This window comes from Crotalus tigris, unplaced genomic scaffold (genome assembly GCF_016545835.1).
Source record: "Crotalus tigris isolate CLP2741 ecotype Arizona unplaced genomic scaffold, ASM1654583v1 scf7180000023859.189844, whole genome shotgun sequence".
NCBI classification, from domain to species: domain Eukaryota; kingdom Metazoa; phylum Chordata; class Lepidosauria; order Squamata; family Viperidae; genus Crotalus; species Crotalus tigris.
Genome location: NW_024100230.1, coordinates 81776 through 102442, shown reverse-complemented (window position 1 = coordinate 102442; position 20667 = coordinate 81776). Strand labels below are relative to the sequence as shown.

General features: G+C 39.7%; 1 long non-coding RNA gene across 1 annotated transcript in view; it reads left to right on the top strand.

The window, feature by feature from the left end:
- Nucleotides 1-7524: 7524 nt before the first annotated feature.
- Nucleotides 7525-20667, top strand: part of LOC120298408 — a 45678-nt gene continuing 32535 nt past the window's right edge. The window contains exon 1 of the long non-coding RNA XR_005554070.1: nucleotides 7525-7656. This is a non-coding gene — a long non-coding RNA (uncharacterized LOC120298408). The remainder of the gene's footprint in view (nucleotides 7657-20667) is intronic.

Here is a 20667-nt window from a genome sequence, read left to right as displayed (position 1 = left end):
TCATAAAAGAGCCAAGGTTCCCCACACATGGTTTAACATATCTGAACTCCAGATTCAATTTGAAACTTGCTCCATGGCTGTGATGGATTATTGATTTAATCAATAATTAGAAGTTAGCATCTGCATACTCATGAAAAAGAAATATCTTTAGGAAATATTAAACAAGCAGGAATAATATGAATAGAGGCAGAAAACCAAGCCCAGAAACCAACTATTACAAATACGAAAGGCTGCTCCAAAAGAAACATCCATTTCCCTTCTCTTAGAAAAGTCAAGCAGAAAAATAAAAGTACCAGAGAAGAGGGTTTCTCTCTCTCTCTCCCTCCCTCACTCCCTCCCTCCCTCCCTCCCTCCCTCCCTCCCTCCCTCTCTCTCTTTCTCTCTTTCCTCTCCTTCTCTCTCTCCCCTTCTCTCTTTTTTCTCTCTCTCCCTCTCTCTCCCTCTCTCTCCCTCTCTCTCTCTCTCCCTCTCCCTCACCCTCTCTCTCTCTTTTCTCTCTTCCTCCCCTGCCTGGCTCAGTTAATAGCCTGGGGCAGACAGCCAAGAAACAGGAAGCAAAAGAAACAATGTAGCAATAAGCACTAGCCTTGAACAAACTGAGGGAAGTTAGCCCAGAGAAGGAAATATTAAAAATGCAGAAAAATATATTTTTCCTCAAAAGGACCTTTTTTAAAAACCAAACCTGGCCCCAAATCTATCTCTCTGTCCCAAGCAAGAGCTAGCCCCATATGAATGCAGATGTAAAACCATCAGAGAATTGAAGCCAGAGCAATCAAGAAGACAAAAGAGAAGATCTGCATACCCCACCCAAACTCTAGGAGTCATTAGCCCCATCACCTGGAAAGCAGGATATGATAGTAGGATTAAACCACAGATATCAAGGCCTAGACAAACACTCAGAAACAGCCTCAAGGTTCATGCCACAGGAACAGGAAACTATTCCAAACAAGGCTAGAGAGGGTATAAAAAACATATTGCCCATGTGCTCTCTCTCTCTTTCCTCTCCTCTGATCCTTCCTGCAAGGACGATCTTTCTGCTTCTTCAATAAACTGTAACCTTCTTCCCAAAGCAGTCTCCATGTTGCCTATTTATTCCCGGCTTAGATGAACCAGGATGAAGACTTACTTCTGACAAAACCAAAAGAAAGCTGACAGGTTTGCCCTATACACACATAGAAACCAATAACAGACCCAACAGCACCTATGACAAGATTAACCTAGACACACAAAAACTTCATCAACAAGTTATTTCCTTCCCTGGACGATAGGATTAATCAATCCTGCTGAAAGGGGAAAAAAACCAAGCTGCAAAATTAAGAACAAACTTCTTACAAATCTCACTTAATATAGGAAAAAGAGTATAAATTGTATCATGCATTTAGGTGATTTTTACTAGCTAGTCCAGAAGTCATTGCTGAATCACTTCTGTCTGGCTTCTCTAATAAAATCCACTTTCTGGCAGCTTGCTTCGCTCAGTGTCAACTATTTTTATTTTTATTAATTTTTTGTAAGGACCCAGCCCACTTTGCATCTTAAGAAGACAGAACTCTTGGAATAATTCTTTCAACAGGAATCCTTTATTAAGAGAAAATGGTTGCAGGCGTTCTAGACAGGACTTGGGGTCCAAGCTCTCCCATTCAAGGTTTTAAGGGGTTTCCCAGTAGCCCCATCCAATCACCCCCTACTTCCAGTGACAGTCTCAGGCATTACATTCCCACCCCCTTTTCCTTACTGCCGGCTGGATGGAGACTTCAGAGAAAACTACATGAAAGGTAATAGCCCCCTTTGTTAGGATTAGGCCTTTTGGTGCTATCCACATTCAGTCTCTTTGAAGTATACTGAAGGAAGTGAGAGCCATAAAGCCCCTTTGTTCACCCCCTTCCCTTCATTGTATGACAGAATCCAGGGAAGGCAGAAGTGGGGTTTTCTTTAGTGATAACTAGAGATGAAATATAATTGGATTCTGACATTTTTAGCCTATTTTTTCCTCTTAAGTCTGAGTTACTCACTGTTCCTTTGTTCTCCATTAATGAAATGCACATTCTCTCTTTTTTCTATTTTTGCTGCTTTTTCTGCAGGAATTGTATCCAGGGAGGAAATAAAATTCATGCTCATGTTATTTGTCCTACAACTGACATGATGCATTGTTTTTGCATAAGAGGTTTGGGGATGTATTCTTAAATATTGGCTGTATTCTTAAATATTGGCTATATTCTTAAATATTGTAACTTTGAACAGTCACTAAGTGGACTGTTGTAAGTCTAGGACAGTGGTGGCGAACCTCTGGCATGGGTGCCAGAGGTGGCACTCAGAGCCCTCTCTGTGGGCACATGTGCCATCGCCCCAGTCCTAGGCCTTCAGCTGAGTTTTATAAACCCTTTTTACTTTAGGCCTCCGCTGCCTTGTCCCCCCCCCCCCCAAAAAAAGGCTCACTCAATCAGTCAATTTCAACTTCTCACGGGAAAAAAAAGATCTTGCAAAGTTGGAATTGATTGATTGAACTTTTTAGTCCCACCCAGTCTGCCATTACCACTGCAGCTACATCCACACAATGGGCCATACCCACCCAATTGGCCACACCCACCCAATGGGCCACACCCACCTGGCACCCAATGATGCATAAGTGGGTTTTGGTTTGCAGTTTGGGCACTCGGTCTCTAAAAGGTTCACCCTCACTGGTCTAGGGCTACCTGTACTTTATCACTTTTTCCCCCTTTTTGGTCAAGTTTTGACACCTTGCTAGGTGACCGGTGGTACTTTGATATTGCCATATCCTAAAAGTGGTACAATGGGTGAAAAGGTTGAAAAGCCCTGATTTAGGGTACCTGGCGTGGAACCTCTTTATCAATCTAGCTATTTTAACTGCCACCACCCATTCTACATCTGCTATAGGAGAGCCTTTCCATTGCACAAAGTACTGTAACTTTCTCCTGTGATGTCTAGAGTCCAAGATATCTTTAATCTCATAATGTTCTTCCCTTTTTATAAGGATAGGAGGCAGAAGGTTCCTCCAACCGGCCTTAGTTTGGAATCTCAAACAAACTTTAGCAGACTGCAATGAAACACTGGGTGGATGTGCCTAAGACTTCTGGGCATCCATAGCTCCACTGTTAACAGGTTTATAACCCACACAATAGAGAAAAGGCCTATATACTTAGGACCCAGCTTCTTTTAGGGCTGTCTTAGGTTTAAATTTTTGATGGACAAGTACACTTTATTCCCCACTCTGAACTCCTTTTGAAGGGCTCTTTTCCAATCAGCTTGCTTTTTCTGGGCTCCTCAGGCTTTCCCTAGAGCCTTGCGCACAGTAACCCGTGCATCCATTTTGCTAGTGTTGTGGAAATCAGGGTCCTGGTGGGAAGCTCCAGCATGGCTATGAACTCTATCCCCATAGCCACCTTAAAAGGGGTGAGTCCCATGCTGCTATGCACCGAGTTATGATATACCACCTCAGCAAACGGCAGCAGCTCAGCCCAGCCCAATTAGTCTGCTGATAATTTACATAGCATCTTAGGTATTGCTCCACCAGTGAGTTCGCTTGTTCTGCCACCCCATTAGTATTGGGATGAAAAGTGGAGCTAAGCCCCTGGGATGAGACTATCAGGCTTACAAACTCCTGCCAAAACTTTGCAGTAAACTGCACCAGCCCCCCCCCCCCAGTCTAAGATAATCCTCTTTGGTTCCATGCAGTCTTTAAATGTGCTGCACAAATATTTTCACTAGGAGCTGGGCTGAAGGGAGTTTTGGCATGGTATGAAATGTATCTGCTTGGAGAACAGGTCAACCACAGTCCATATTATAGTGATCCCACCATTCTCTGGCAGCTCAATTGTGAAGTCCATGGCTATCTCCTCCCATGGCTGCAGCAACCTGGGGGTTTTCCCTGGCAAGTCCTTCATAGTGTCAATGCTATAAACACTGGATGTTCCTGCTCTGACAACTGATGAAAATTGCAGCCATTTTCTCTTTGCTTTTAACATGCCTTTTCTGGTATTTAGAAATCAGGTGCAGAAGGGGGTGGGTGGGATAAATGCTTGAGCTCAGCTAGCCATAAAAATAACACTGCTTTCTGGGAACCAAAGGATGAACTGGCAGGCTGAGGAGCTGGGGAGAAAGCCCACATTTTAGGCTAATTGGAGAATGTGATTTATGACAGCTTATTGGGGTGGGAATTGCACTTTGTTACTTTGAATCTGGGGGAAGGGAATTTAGTTTTGGGGTTCAACTATGTAGTGCCGATACTTTATTTCCTGAATAAAATGTTCTCTAAGGAAGAATTTTTGCCTTGAAGATCTTTTTATTTTTTTGAAAAAAAAAATTATTTTTCATTTTTCAATACATTTGATACTTTCAACACATTATAAAAAAATACCTTTGAAATAAATTCATACATATAACCTTAAGTGTCGCTCGTCCATCTCCCCTCCGACTGCATCCGCCCTCTCTACCTTCCTTCCTTACTTCCCTCCTCCCTCTCTCCTCTCTTCACCTCTCTCCCCTCATCCCTTCCTCCCCTCATCCCTTCCTCCCATCCTACTTCCTTCCATCCCTTCCTCCTCCCCTCTCATCCCTCTTCGGATACAGTTCAGGGGAAATACTCTCTAAATTACTCTATCTATTTTATACATTAATATTTCTGTTTATCTAACCTACTTAATCCCACCCATCCCCCCTACCCTCCCCCCACTTCCTGGAGCAGAATACAGGGTTATTGTAAACAAAACAAACACAATCTATAACTTTTAAAACAAAAAAAAATACAATAAACAAATTCATACTTAACCCTTAACTCCCTCTAAACTTTAACATCATAATAATGTAAACAAATCTATTATAAATCATTTATTATAAAATTCTATAAATAATAATTATTATTTCTTTCAAGAAAAAATTTAATCATAAAATAAATGGAACTTTAAAGTTCCATATTTATTCCGAATATAATCTATCCATCTTCTCCATACCCTAATATATTTTTCTTGTGTATGATCCTTTAAATAAGCAGAAATCTTTGCAATTTCTGCTAAATTGGAAACCTTGAATATCCATTCTTCTAAAGTAGGCAATGAATCCTTCTTCCAGTATAAACCTACAAGTAACCTTGCTGCAGTTATTAAATTCAACATTAAAATAGTTTCATTAACATCTAAATCCATAAAAATACCCAATAAAAATAATTGAGGAGTAAACTTTATCTTCTTTTTAAAAATCTTTTGAATGTTCCACCAAATCATTATCCAAAAAGCTTTAACATTCTTACAGGTCCACCAAACATGAAAATAAGTTGCATCAGTACTACCACACCTCCAATATTTGGGCTGTAAGTTAGGATACATACAAGAAAGTTTTTTAGGATCCAAATGCCACCTATAAAACATTTTGTAAAAATTTTCCCTCAGATTTTGGGCCTGTGTAAATTTAACATTTCTAATCCAAATAGTATCCCATAAATCCAATAAAATCGGTTCCTGGATATTCTGGGCCCATTTAATCATACAGTCTTTTACTAACTCTGTTTCCAAGTCCAGTTTTATTAACTCGTCATAATTTTTTTTAATATGAGCATGATTCTGATCTTTAATCTGAATTACCAAATTTTCATCCCCCAATGTTATTCCAACTTTCTTATCTACAGTCCACCTATCCACAACATATTGAAACTATGACCATAAGATATTTTCTTGTCTTAGTACATCTAAAGATTTTAACTGCCAATCAGTACCTAACCAAATTAATAATTCCTTATAAGAAATTTTATCAAAATTCATCCCCTTAGAAACTCCCTCAATTACATGTCCAGGAACCCCCCAAATAGGTATTTTATAATTTAACCTATAATAATACTTCTTCCAAACTCGAAGAAAAGCATTTCTTAAAATATGTGATTTAAAAGCCCGATCTACTTTCTTATTAAAAATCAAATATGCATGCCAACCATACAATAAATCCCACCCTTCAAGAGAAAGGACATTTTTATTTGTTAAATTAAGCCAATCGCTTATCAGAGTTAAGGTGGCTGCATCATAATATAATTTCAAATTAGGTGCTTTAAGCCCACCTCTTTCTTGGGCATCTTGCAAAATCTTAAACTTTACCCTTGGTTTTTTCCCAGCCCAAATAAATTTATTAATACCCTTTTGCTACTCATCCAGGTTTGTATCTTTTTTTAAAATGGGTAACATTTGAAACAAAAAAGAAACTTTGATAGAACATTCATTTTTACCGCTGATATTCTCCCTAACAACAATTGCAACTTTTTCCAATCATTTAAATCCTTTTGTAACAATTGCAACTTTTTCCAGTCATTTAAATACTTTTGCCCATAATAATTCATAATTATTCTTATATAATTTTCCATTAGAAGCTGTTATATATACCCCAAATATTTAACCTTTTTTACCATCTGAAAACCTGTAAGTTTAACTAAAATTTCATTTTCCTTATTAGACATATTTTTAGATAACATTTAAGTTTTATTATTATTTATTTTAAAACCAGAAACTTTCCCATACTGGGATATGAGTTTCAACAAATGACCAGCTACTTGAGTCGGTTGTACTAAAGTTAAAACCAAATCATCTGCAAAAGCTCTCAATTTATACTCATTCCTTTTTACTTTTATTCCCTTAATTACCGTTGACTCTCGAATCTGAATTAACAAAATCTCCATTGTTAAAACAAACAAGAATGGGGATAATGGACATCCTTGTTGTGTTCCCTTTTCAATATTAAAAGTCTCTGTCAATCTCCCATTAATAATAATTTGAGCAGACTGTTGCTGATATATAGCCTTGATAGCATGTAAAAACTTATCTCCAAAATTCATTTTCTCTATCAATGAAAATAGAAATTTCCAATCTAATTGGTCAAAAGCTTTCTCAGCATCTAAAAATATAAAGGCCACAGGAATCTGATTATTCTTATCCAAATACTCTATTAAATTAAGAATTTGTCTTACATTGTATTTCATATATCTTCCTGTTATAAATCCTGATTGGTCACAATGAATCAAATCCTTCATTACCTGCATTAATCTATTTGCCAAAATTTTTGAAAAAATCTTATAATCTACATTTAAAAGAGATATAGGTCTATAATTCTTAGGCTCAGTAAGATCTTGATCCTCCTTCGGGATCAATGATATAAATGCCCTTCTCCAAGAAGGGGGAACTTGAGCTCTGTAGAGGTGAGAGACAGGCAAAAGTCATGTGCAGAAAACTGCCCTCCCAACGCTTGTGTCTTTTCTCTGCATCTATCTTCCCCCCCTCTCCTCACATCACCATGGTGATGTGAAAGTGCGCAGGTCTGTGTGACCTTGCCAGTTTGATAAGGCTGGCTGGTGAACAACAAGTTTCCCTATTTATGGCCTCTAGCTTTTTACTCTTGAGGATTGGTAAAGGATTTTAGCCAATGAAATGCTATTGCCATGCAGTATCTTTTGCTATTTGTAAAACTCTATAAAAACAAATAAAGGCTCTGAGCGGGCGGCCATTTCTTTGCACCCTTCAATGACTAAGGACTGATTACTACAGCTGGCGCCCTCAGCAGGGACATTTTGTTTTGGGACCCCTACGGGAAGAAGCAGTTGCCAACATACTTACCATCGTCTGGAACAGACCCCTAAGTGCACTTTCGTCTTACAAGACCCCTCAGTGAGTAAGTATGGGCTGCAAGTTATCTTGGCCCCTGCAAAAGCAAGGACAGGCATGGAGGAACTCAGATTCCTCCTCTAACCTGGGGCAGACACAAGGAAGCTGGTGGGCTGAGATAGGAAAACAGTGTTCTTTGAATCCTGAGCATCGGATGCTTAGGCTAAAAGATAGAGCATAAATTACATCTTGAACCTTGGGCTTCAGTATAAACATCTATAGTGTTCAGTCCTGTCAGGTAAGGAAGAAAAAAAATGGACCCAAATACTTCAGAAGGGCAATTAACTATCAGCCCCCTTCTGCTTGCAACTAAGTAAAATTTATTCCTTCTAAAAACATCTTTAATTGGATTTTCAGCTTCTTCTGAAGAGGCTAATTCTTTGCTTATTAGTTAGAGTCATGAATCAAAATGTACTCCCTCAGAACAAAGTCTTTTGAGCAATCAGAGTGCTTTGAAACTTTGCAATCTGTTAAGTTTAACCTTGTTGTGTTTTGTGTTACGTGTGTGTGTGTGGCCACTCAGAGCATTATGCTTGGGCTTGGAATGGTGAGAAAAATGGGAGATGATTAGGGCCCTCAAAACTACTTTTTGGTTGAAATCACCTTGTCATTTTTCTCGCTTCTTGCAGGACAAGTTATATGTCTAAATAAATGTTGTTGTAACAGTATTTGTGTATATACATTTGTCTGTGTTGTTCTGTGTAATTCCAAGACTTGGAAGAGGCTCAAAGCCCTCTCTGATAACAGCAATACAAAAAGGCCTTGCTAAGAATATATGGTTTGCCTGGACAAAGTATGAAATGAAATAATTGTATGTGGAATGGTTTTATGCAAACAGTGAGTATGGAACTGAATGAGTTAATTTGTTGAAGTGTGTGTTAGCCTTCAAAACCCACCCATTTTTTCCCTAACTGTGAAAATAATAGCAAATATTTGTATGAGAATAATTTCATGGAGAATGTATGAGAGAATTTATTAAAAAATGCATATGAAGGAGATGAAACTATTTTTTGGTGGTGAGATTCCCCCCCCCTGTCTCTTTCGGTTGGCTGCCTTGTTTAAAGAGCCAGAGACAGGAAGGGGGGGGGGAACTGTTTGTTTAAAACTTTTTTTCCTCTGCTTGGAATTGTAATCTGAGAAGAGTGGAGTGAATCTGAAACTTGACATTCACCTATGCAGTTTCGGCAAATAAATTTTTTTTACTAAAAAGAGAAACAGTAATTGTTGGACAATTTTTTAAATATCCAACAACCAAAAGAACTAACTGAATTATTTTGTTATAGATTTATAAATGTTTAACCTATTTATATAAAAATTGTTTCCATCTGAATGGACTTTGCTTAAATTGAAGCACCAAAGATACAATTTAATTGGCTTTCAGAAAATATAAAATGATTTAGGATTGCAATAAGTCCCAGAAAAAATATAGTTGCACAAATTGATGACATCATGAATATTCAATTTGTGGACAGAATTCCACACTTTTGATTTTTTCCTACTAGTAAATTACCTAATGGAGTATTAACTGTAATAAAAGTGCAGAAAGTATATTGAATTGAATAATATTTACCTACCATATCCCATCCCAAAATGTTTTATTTTTTATCCAGGTGGTTGCTAAAATGATAACCTTAGGATGCACAAGAGCTTGCCGTCCAAAAAGGAACTGATTTAATTAATATTGTTTTCAAAAATAACTTATCTCTTTAATGTGCTTTAACTGACTATATAGGCTGTATTTCATATCATTTGCCTAATGATCTTTGACTTGCTTGTTTAATGACTTTTTCCTTTCCAGTCCAGTCACTACTTTCTTCCTCTTTCTCCCTTGCCACAAGTTATTGCTTTTTCTGATGGAGGAAAAACGAGAGGAGCAATTGCTTACAAGGATGATACCTGGAAAGTGTCCTACACTGCAATGCAACCCTTATCACAATGCTCAGAATTATTTTAGCTTTTCAAACCTTTTCTCAACAGTCTTTTAACTTAATCTCTGACTCTCATTATGTGTGCCAACTTACTTTTACTTCTTCAGGTGCTTACATCACGCCCAGGATTGACCCCAGTCTTATGACTTTGTTTTTAACTTTGCAGCAGCTGCTCCAAAACTGAAAGCATTTATAATTTTGTTTCTCATAAACACAATCACTCCTCCCTTCCTGGGCCTAATTTTTTTTGGGTATTTTTTTTATGTCTTTTATGTGGTTTTGCCTTTAATCAACTATGACAAATGGATGTTATCAATGTTCTCTTTTTTTTTTGGCTTCCTAGAAGTGTATATTCATAAATAGGTATTTAGGAACAATTTCCCCCACCTCTATGAGGGGAAACAGCTTCACATGTTATTTTTATCTTTTTTTGGCTGTTACAGCCCTGGGTAAACCCTCTTCCCTAAAAACTGACAATGGGCCACCCTATTTTTCAGTGGCCTTTTTACAATTTTATACAACCTGAAATATTGTTTTTACTCATGGTCTTCTCTATAATTCCATGGGTCAAGCTATCGTGGAACGTGCTAATTGGTCTTTCAAGGACTGCCTTCACAAACAAATAAAAAAGGACGGATTATCTAGGGTACCCAATTTGTCGTGGGTAATCCAACAGGTTCAAAAAGTATTATTTACATTACACCAATTGAATATTTCCATTCAAAATTTGACTGCTTATCAGAGACACTTTCAACAGAAAACAAGCTTCCCTCCATCTCTGGTATATTATCAGGCATTACCAGACAAAGCATGGTTAGGACCAGTCCCTCTGATCACTTGGGGGCGGGGCTACGCTGCTGTGCTTGCTCCAACAGGACCTTTGCGGATTCCAGCGCGTTGTGATCACCCAGCCAGGGATGTCGTGGCACCAGTCCCTGGACCCAGTCCCAGAAATGGCAAGGGTGACTCTAGAGATGGCACAGCAAGTAATCCAATCCTGACATGCCAGGCAGCCAGTGACGTGGGGAGATGTAAAGAACTTGATCCCCGAGAACCTGTGCGCTGCCATTTTTGCAGCTTTTACTGCAAATTTCTTATCCATCATTTGTTTATGTCTGATCGTTAACATCTGCCCTTTGACAACTGTAACTGTCATCCCACTCAAACAATCATTCGAACAACGAATGAAGCAAAATCTAACATCACACAAAATGACTTCTTTTGTTTATCTGAAATAATAATAATAATAGTACTAAAGTTGGAAGGGACCTTGGAGGTCATCTAGTCCAACCCCCTGCTCGGGCAGGAAACCCTACACCATTTCGGACAAATGGCTGTCCAGTCTCTTCTTAAAAACATGTTTAGTCTTTGTTTGCACCCCAAAACTTCACTGACTCTGAGAGGTTATTGCTTAAAAAACCTCACTGTCATCGCATTGGCTCACCTGCTTTAAACTGCAGAGCTTCAATAGAGACTTCCTTTCATTTTGGACATGCTTGGCTACTGCAAGGAGGGTTTTTTACGTGTGGTCAAGAAACTTTAAATTGTATTCCTGCTAATATTAGTGAAGCGCAATGTTGCCTCAGCCAGCTGATTCCTATTTTGCTTTCCAAACAACAAGTTCACATGAACCATTCTCCACGTGGTGTCATGCTAGACAATACTTATGACTCTGAGACAACCTTACTTTGTAGCATTGGCTATATCTCCAGTGGGCGTGCAAGGACTTGCTGTTCATGCCCACCTCAACATTAATGCTATTACATGAAATTTGGCAAAAACAATTAATACTACTTCTTCAACTATTTCATCGGTCAACCATGAACTGCAAAATTTGAGAACTATTTTGCAAAATCACGCTGCAATTGATTATTTGCTTCTGCACCAGCATTTGGGTTGTAAACGTTTTGAGGAAATGTATTGTTTCAATATTTCTGATAATTCATGAACCATCCAGCACCAGATTTATATTTTACACAATTTGGCCTCTGATTTGAAAATTGGTACCTTAGGATCTTTATGGGTGCTGTTTATGTAATGTCTTTCTTTCATTTTGCAATATATGTATTAGAGCTTTAAATCCCAGTAGATTCTCTCTCACATTGCCTCAAGTTTTGGCCCTATATTAACAACTGCAAGGATGCTCCTCTCCTGATTATAATTCTTTTATTAACCCCGCTTACGGTGATATTTTGTCTAACAAAACAAAAAGGAGTAAGATGTAGAAGTGAGAGACAGGCAAAAGTCGTGTGCAGAAAACTGCCCCCCAACGCTTGTGTCTTTTCTCTGCATCTATCTTCCCCCCCTCTCCTCACATCACCATGGTGACATGAAAGTGCGCAGGTCTGTGTGACCTTGCCAGTTTGATAAGGCTGGCTGGTGAACAACAAGTTTCCCTGTTTATGGCCTCTAGCTTTTTACTCTTGAGGATTGGTAAAGGATTTTAGCCAATGAAATGCTATTGCCATGCAGTATCTTTTGCTATTTGTAAAACTCTATAAAAACAAATAAAGGCTCTGAGCGGGCGGCCATTTCTTTGCACTCTTCAATGACTAAGGACTGATTACTACAGAGCTCCCAACAAAATACTATTAAAAAGCTCCTTTAATGGCTCCATCATCTCCTCACCTAAAATTTTATAATCCATCTGTTCCAGGAGACTTTCCCACCTTTAACTGCTTGATAGCTAAACCAATTTCCTCTGAAGTAATTGAACAATTCATCACATTTTGTTGTTCATTAGAAAGTTTAGGAAAATGCACTGATTGTAAATACTTTTCTACTTCTGCAACATGTATATTATCACTAACATATAATTTTGTATAAAAATCTAAAAAACTTTTTTTAATCAAATTATATTGAAAAACCTCAGTACCTTTATATTTTATTTTCTCTATAATTCTTGCCTTTTGTTTCTTGGGTAATTGATCAGCTAACCACCTCCCAGGCTTATTTGTGTTAGAGAATTTTAATTTCTCTATTGGTGATAAATAAATCAGAAGCTCTCACAGTTGACTGCATTTAGCTGATTCAAATAACTTTATATTTTTATAAAAATATTTACAATACCATTCTTCTTTACAGCAACATAGCTTAATGAAGACTTCTTACAGAAACAGACCAGAGACAAACCCAGAGACAGAAAATCCAGCTCCTAACTCAATACTCTTTTGCACAGACTCAGTAGCACTTTCTTCACATTGGCTGACTGAGTTACCACATGACTCTTCCTGCTCATGAATATTCCAACACTCCTCCCTTCATGACAGGAAGAGACATCAGACCTATTGACTTAATGTATTTTCTTTAATTGTGAAAAACCTTGTGCCACTAACCTGGCCTTATACTGTACATCATTATTTGGCAATACCTTTTTCTTATATACCCACTTACAACCCACAGCTTTGGCTCCCTGTGGCAAAGTCACTGATTTAAATACTTCATGGTCTTCCATGGATTTCATCTCTTTATCCATGGCCTCCTTCCATCTTTCCTGTTCAGCTTTTGGTAATGCCAACACCTCTTTATAACTTCTTGGCTCATACCACACATTGCAAATCTTTACCTTGCTGGCAGAATACCTGTCAGGCGGAATTCCTTTATACATTGCTCTGACCTACGTGGTATTAACTACTTCTGTGTCTCAAGTCTATCTGGTTTCATGTCTTGTTCAGCCTCTCCTCCCTGAATGTTGACATCTTCTATAATCATTTTTTCATCATTAGATGAGTTAATGTTACTAAACAGATTGCTGTCATTAAGTGAGACATACCCAGAATTTGCATTAATTCTGTCCCAATTTTGTTCTGCAAAATTAGCAGACCTTGAAATTATCATTCTTTTACTTCCATCGCTAAAGCGATATCCTTTTGACCCTGGCTCATAGCCCACAAACCTGAGCTTTCTTGCCTTTTGCTGTCCCTTTCTTCTGTTTGCTTTAGAAATATGTACCCATGCCGTACTTCCAAAAATTCTCAAATGTGCCAGTGATGGCTTTCTCCCATATAGAATGGTATATGGAGTATTATTAATGGAGGAACTCCACAGCCTGTTAACTATATAATTGGCAGTCAATATGGCTTCTCCCCAATATGACCTACTCATACCAGAATCCTCTAACAATGAATCTTTCATTGTTTGCAAAACATCATTCCTTCTTTCAGCTACACCATTTTCTGCTGCTGTGTAAGGATTTGTACACCTGTGTCTTATTCACAACTGCCCCAATCATTGTTGGAATTTAGTTGACATAAATTCAGTACCTCTGTCAGTTTGCAACTGACACACTTGTTGTCTGTACCTTCTCTCTACAAAACTTACCCACTGTTTGAATTGTTGTAGCACCTCTGTCTTTGCTCTAAGCAAGTAGCAAAACGAATACCTGCTATAATCATCAACAATTACCAGTGCATATTTTGCTCCTCCCAAACTGGCTTGCATAGGTCCCACCAGATCTGCATGGACCAGCTCTAGAGCTCTTTTTGTTTGTCTTGTGCTACATTTACTAACTGGGAATGCCTTTGACTTTGATGCTTTGCATACTGCACAGTCCAAATATGTTTTGCATCCCTTCAAATTTAGCCCTTCTGCAAAATCTTGCATTTGCTGCAAAACTTTAAAGCTTGCATGGCCAAGTCTTCTATGCAGAAGATGAACACATGAATCATGTTCTGCAACATTCTTAAATATATGGGAACATTGAACTTTTTGTCCCTGCAATACATAGAGTATGGGTAGTATCTTCAATAGTTCAGATTTTGGTGATAGAGTATTGCTCGGGCATTTTCCCTCAGACTGCATCGCTTGAGAAGAAGAGGAGAGGGATAAGTAAGTAGAAAGATGGGGGAGAGAGGGAGGGGAGGAGAGGAAGAGGTAGAAGGAAGGGGGAAGTGAAGAGATGAGAGGGGGATGTGGTCTTGGGGGAAATGGGTGAGCAATGTTGGAATTTGTGTTGTATTTCAACTTCTTATGTATCTGAACTTTTCTTCTTATGATTGTAATGAAAATAAAATAATAAAAATTGAAAAAAAAATATATGGGAACATTGAACCTTTTGTCCCTGCAATACATATAGATTATCTTCCTTTATGCCTTCTGCTCAAATATTCCCATTCCTTTTGATGAGACACTTCCCATTTAAAAAAAATGATCTCAAAATCTTGTTTGTCTAAATTAGATACACTTAACAAATTATGTTCCATCTCAGGTACACAAAGCACATTGGAAAACTTTGGTTCCAAATATGGAATTTTTACATCGCCTCTTTCAATCACTTTTGCTTTCTGGCCATTTGCCAAAGCCACAGCTTCTTGTGCTACTGGAACAAACCTGCAAAACAATTCAGAGTCATTAACAATTGTTTGACTTGTCCCACTATCAATTAGCCACTTGTCTCTGTTGTTGCTATTGCAAACGTTTGCAACACCAAAATGTTCCTTTTGCAAAAGAGTCCTTTTTCCTTGCACAAATGTCTTTTTCTGCAAATTGTTCCTCTGCAAACAGTTTCTTTGCAGATGGTTGTTTGCTCCACAAATGTAGCAAGTCTTTTCCCGCCAAGCAGCTCTCTGCTTGCAAAATCTCTCCTTTGTTGCAACTTGGTCTGGGTCCGATCTGCTTGTTTTTTTACCTCTGGAGACTTGCAGTCTGGACCTCCTCCTCAGGAATTTCTCCTCCTCATGGCTGCTTCTAAAATGGCGTTTTTCTTCTTCATTAAGCAAACATGCCTTTAAAGCCTCAAACTTTAAGTCTTGCTCTTCTTTACACTCAAATATCATAGAAACTCTGTCCCAGGTTCTATCTAAGCTGTTCAACACCAATAAAACCTTCTGGGACTCAGGGAATTTAATCCCATGTTGTTCTAAGTCCAAAAATAAACTTTGCATTTTATTTAAATGCTGTTCCACAGATTCATCTGGTTGCAAACAGGCCCTGTAAAGTTTTCTTGACAATTGCACTATATTGCATGCAGAAACATTCACGTGCACAGCTCTCAACTTCAACCAAATCTCCTTTGCAGTCTCTAAATTTGCAACATTTAGAAATTGTGCATCATCTAAATTCAAGATGAGATAAGCCATTGCTTGATCATGACTTTTCTGATCAGCAGCTGCAAATACTTGTGGTGGATTTTCTACAATATACCACAGCTCTTTTAGCTTTCAGCAAACATTCCATTTTTGCAGCCCACACAATGTAATTCTTCTGGCCCAAATGATGCACACAGCTTTCCTTAAATTCCATTGCAGCCATTCTGCTAATTCTGCCTTGTTCTTATACTTTCTAAACACAGGCAGTTTCTTCCAGCTTTAAATTACAATGCAGTCCTTAGTAAGCTCTGGGCCCATAACCTGTTAGAGAATTTTAATTTCTCTATTGGTAATAAATAAATCAGAAGCTCTTACAGTTGACTGCATTTAGCTGATTCAAATAACTTTATATTTATATAAAAATATTTACAATACCATTCTCCTTTACAGCAACATAGCTTAATGAAGACTTCTTACAGAGACAGACCAGAGACAAACCCAGAGACTGGAAATCTAGCTCCTAACTCAATACTAATTTTGCACAGACTCAGTAGCACTTTCTTCACATTGGCTGACTGAGTTACCACATGACTCTTCCTGCTCATGAATATTCCAACAATTTGCATTACAAAAAGTATTATGTTTCATATAACACAAATTTGTCGCAACCTGGTCTGCCATCAACATGTTAAATTGTGCCCTAAGCATATTTATAGCAGCCTTTAACCTATTATCCGTTGGATTCAAAACATAAGCCTCTTCTTTTAATTTAATCTCTTCTTCTAATTCTTTACATTTTTGTATCAATTTGCCCCTAAGAGCATTATTCATATGAATCAAAATTCCCCTCATGTAAGGACCCACCCCACTTTGCATCTTAAGAAGACAGAACTCTTGGAATAATTCTTCCAACAGGAATCCTTTATTAAGAGAAAATGGTTGCAGGCATGCTAGACAGGACTTGGGGTTCAAGCTCTCCCATTCAAGGTTTTAAGGGGTTCCCCAGTAGTCCCACCCAATCAACCCCCCTTCCAGTGATAGTTTCAAGTATCACAATTCCACCCCCTTTCTTCTTTCTTCCGTCTGAATGGAGACTTCAGGTAACTACATGAAAGGCAAATACCCTGCTTTGTTATGATAAGGTCCCCTAGTGCTAACGCTTTGATGTTACAATAAACACACATTCAGCATTCAGCTCTTTGAAGTGTACTGAAGGAAGTGAGGGCCATAAAGCCCCTTTGTTCTCCCCCTTCTCTCCCTCTGATGGCAGAATCCAGAGAAGGCAGAATTGGGAGTTTCTATATTTGATAATTAAAGATGAAATATGATTGGATTCTGACATCCGGCCCCTCTTAACAATAAGAGAGATCCACCTGCAAGAAAACAAAACAGGTATAAAAGTTAGTTAGGCTTGTTGGGATACTCTGTGTGAAACTTCTTCAATAGTTTCGGGGCTCTGACATGACGTTTATGGACCCACTCGTTTTGTGAGGCAGGGAGGTGTTTCCAGGCAACTAGGTACTGAGTTGCTCCATGATATCTCCTAGAGTCAAGGACTTCCTTTATTTCGAAGTGTTGTTCACCCTCCACCATGATTGGAGGTGGTGGTGGGGGGATTTTTGGCCGTAGAGGTGACTGATGCTCTCTTTTCAGCAAGCTGCAATGAAAAATTGGGTGTATTTGCCTGAGATTTTTGGGTAATTCTAATTCTACTGTTACTGGATTTATGATTCTTTTAATTGGAAAAGGTCCTATATATTTTGGTCCAAGTTTTTTACAGGGCTGTAGGGACTTTAGGTATTTTGTAGATAAGTACACCATTTCTCCTATAATGAATGGTGTAGGCTCAACCCTTTTTTTATCGGCTTGTGCTTTGTATGCCCGCCTAGCTTCATCTAGTGATTTTCTGACTATTGGCCAGGTGTTTTGTAGGTTTTCCATCCATTCTTTCAGTGAAGGGATCGTTGGTTCTTTTGGGGTTAACTCTGGCATAGGGTTGAAACTTTGACCGTTGGCTATTTGAAAAGGAGTGTAGCCTGTGCTGGAGTGGACTGCATTATTGTAGGCAACTTCTGCAAAAGGAAGTAAGTCCGTCCAATCACTCTGTTGGAAATTTAAAAAACATCTCAAATATTGCTCAAGTACCGACTGGCAGCGTTCCGCTTGTCCATCTCCTTGAGGGTGGTGGCTAGATGTCAATCCCTGAGTGGTCCCTAAGAGGGATAAAAATTCCTTCCAAAATGCAGACGTAAATTGCACTCCCCTATCAGAGATGATGCGTTGGGGTGCCCCGTGCAATCTGTAAATGTGCTGGATGAAAAGTTTTGCTAAGGCCTTTGCAGTGGGAATTTTTTGGCAAGGGATAAAGTGCACCTGTTTGGAAAATAGGTCCGTGACTGTCCAGATAACAGTATTCCCATTGCTTTCTGGCAATTCCACTATAAAATCCATGGCTATTTCCCTCCAGGGGGCTGAGGGACTTGCCACTGGTTGTAATAGCCCTGGCGATTTCCCTTGCAACCTCTTTGCTGATGCACAGGTTGGGCAGCTGGCAACATAACTTTCTATGTCCTTTTTTATTGATGGCCACCAAAATTGCCGTTTAATTAAGTGTAAAGTTTTTACAAATCCAAAATGCCCTGCTGATTTTGTGTCATGGCAAAGGTGCATGAAAGTTAGTCTTTGAGTTGTTGGTATATATAACTTTTCCCCTACCCAAGGCAATCCGTCTCTCATTGTGCACACATGTTTGTTTTTCTGGAACCATTCATCTTTTTCCAAACTTTTTCTGAATTCAATCCCAGTTTGGCTGTCCAGTTGTGGTTTTATTTTGGCTTGGGTCCTTGTGGTTACTGGCGCTGCCAGTTGTGACTCTGCCATTATTGGTCTAGAGTCTGTGGTTCGTGCGCTGTTATATTGGGGCATGCGAGATAGAGCATCTGCCAGGAAGTTCTTTCTTCCTGGTAAATGTTTGAGCTTAAATTGGAATTGGTGAAAATGCTGGGACCAGCGGGCTTGTTTGGGATTGAGTTTCCTGGAAGTTTTCAGGGCTTCTAAATTTTTGTGATCAGTCCACACCTGGAAGGGGATTTTGTTGCCTTCCAGGAACTGTCGCCACGTGAGTAATGCCCAACGTATCCCATAAGCCTCCTTCTCCCATACGGGCCAGCGCTGTTCTGTTTCCGTGAGTTTCTTGGATGTATATGCACAGGGTTGCAATACTGCATCATCATTTTCTTGTAATAGCACAGCCCCCACTGCCACATCACTTGCATCTGCCTGTATTATGAAGGGCTTGTCCATGTCTGGGTGCCTTAGTACTGGTTCGGCAGAAAAAAGTCTCTTTAGTCTCTCAAACGCTGCTTGGCACTCCATTGTCCATGTTAGTGGCTGGCTAGGTTTTACTGAGGATGTTCCCTTCATTTTTAGTAAGTTAGTGAGGGGCAAGGCTATCTGTGCAAATGAGGGGATGAATTGGCGGTAAAAATTTGCAAAGCCCAGGAAACTTTGTAGTTGCTTTCTTGTGCGGGGTGGTGCCCAATTTAGTACTGCTTTGACCTTCTCCGGGTCCATTTCAATGCCCTGTGGGGATATGCGATAGCCTAGGTAGTCTATCCTTTCCTGGTGGAATTCGCATTTTGAGAGTTTGGCATATAGGTGAGCGGCTCGCAGCTTCTTTAAAACCGCTCTGACAAGTTTGACGTGTTCTTCTTTTGTTTCAGTAAAGATAAGAATGTCGTCCAAGTAAACAAGGACCCCCTTAAATAGGTGCTCCCTTAGAACGTCATTGATTAATTGCATAAAGACTGCAGGGCCCCCTTGTAATCCAAATGGCAAGACTTTGAATTGATAGCACCCCATGGGGCAGTTAAATGCAGTCTTCCATTCGTCCCCTTCCTTGATTCTCACGCGATAGTAAGCTTCCCTTAGGTCTAGTTTAGAAAAAACTTTCCCTTTCGATAGGTGTGACAGCATGTCTTTCATGAGGGGCAGAGGATATAGGTTGCTTTCACTGATTGTATTCAGGGCCCTATAATCCACGCATAAACGTAAAGAGCCATCCTTCTTCTCTCTAAAAAGGACCGGGGCAGCCACTTTAGGCTTGGCTGGCTCAATGAAACCTCTCTCCAGGTTTTTTTTTATAAATCTTTCCATTTCCTCCTTCTCCTTTGGGCTCATGGAGTATAATCTGGGCTTCGGGAGTTTTGCCCCAGGCTTGAATTCAATGGTACAGTCTGTGGGTCGGTGGGGGGGAAGCTCATTCGCCCTCTCCTCACTGAAGACTTCAGCAAGGTCCCTATATTCCTCTGGTATTTCTGTTAATCTTTTTTCCTCTCCTATGGATGCTTTTTCTATTCTTGATTCTGGTAGCCTCCCTTGGGGTTTTAAGTCCATAGGGTCCCCCTTCGGGAATTTGATTTCTGTCGTCCTCCAATTTACCCAGGGGTTCCATTTTTTCAACCATTCCATCCCTAGAATCATTGGGCATTCCATACCTGGGGTCACCACAAACGTTAAGTCCTCTTCATGGTTGCCCAGGGAGAGGTGTATTGGCAGAGTGGCTAGGGTAGCTGGCACCCCCCCTGCTATGGATCCATCTAGCTGGCCAAATGAGATTGGTTGTTCCAGTCTCCTGGATGGGATGCCCAGATTCCCCACTAGTGTTGGGCTAATGAGGCAGCGGGTGCAGCCAGAGTCTATTAAGGCTTTCACCTTCACAGCTTCGGGCATGGGGGGGATTAATATAGTCACTGTTTTGAAGATGGGTGTGATGCATCCACTTACCAGGGGTTCGCCCTCCGAGCTGTCATCTGAGGCATCCACCGTCCCTGTGGTGTAGGCTGGAGTTCTTTCCCCTTGGTGAGCAGAGGTGGGGGTTTCTGCAATTTCCATCATTCTCATGGCTGTTTCTTTTGGCTTAGCTGAATACTCTCTGGGTTTGTTGATTGGGGATCTGTCTGGGTTGTGCTGGGGGGCCTTTGAGCGGCATTCTACAGCTCGATGCCCTTCTCTTCCGCACTTGAAACACCCCATTTGCTTCTTGGCTGTATCCGATGATTTCAC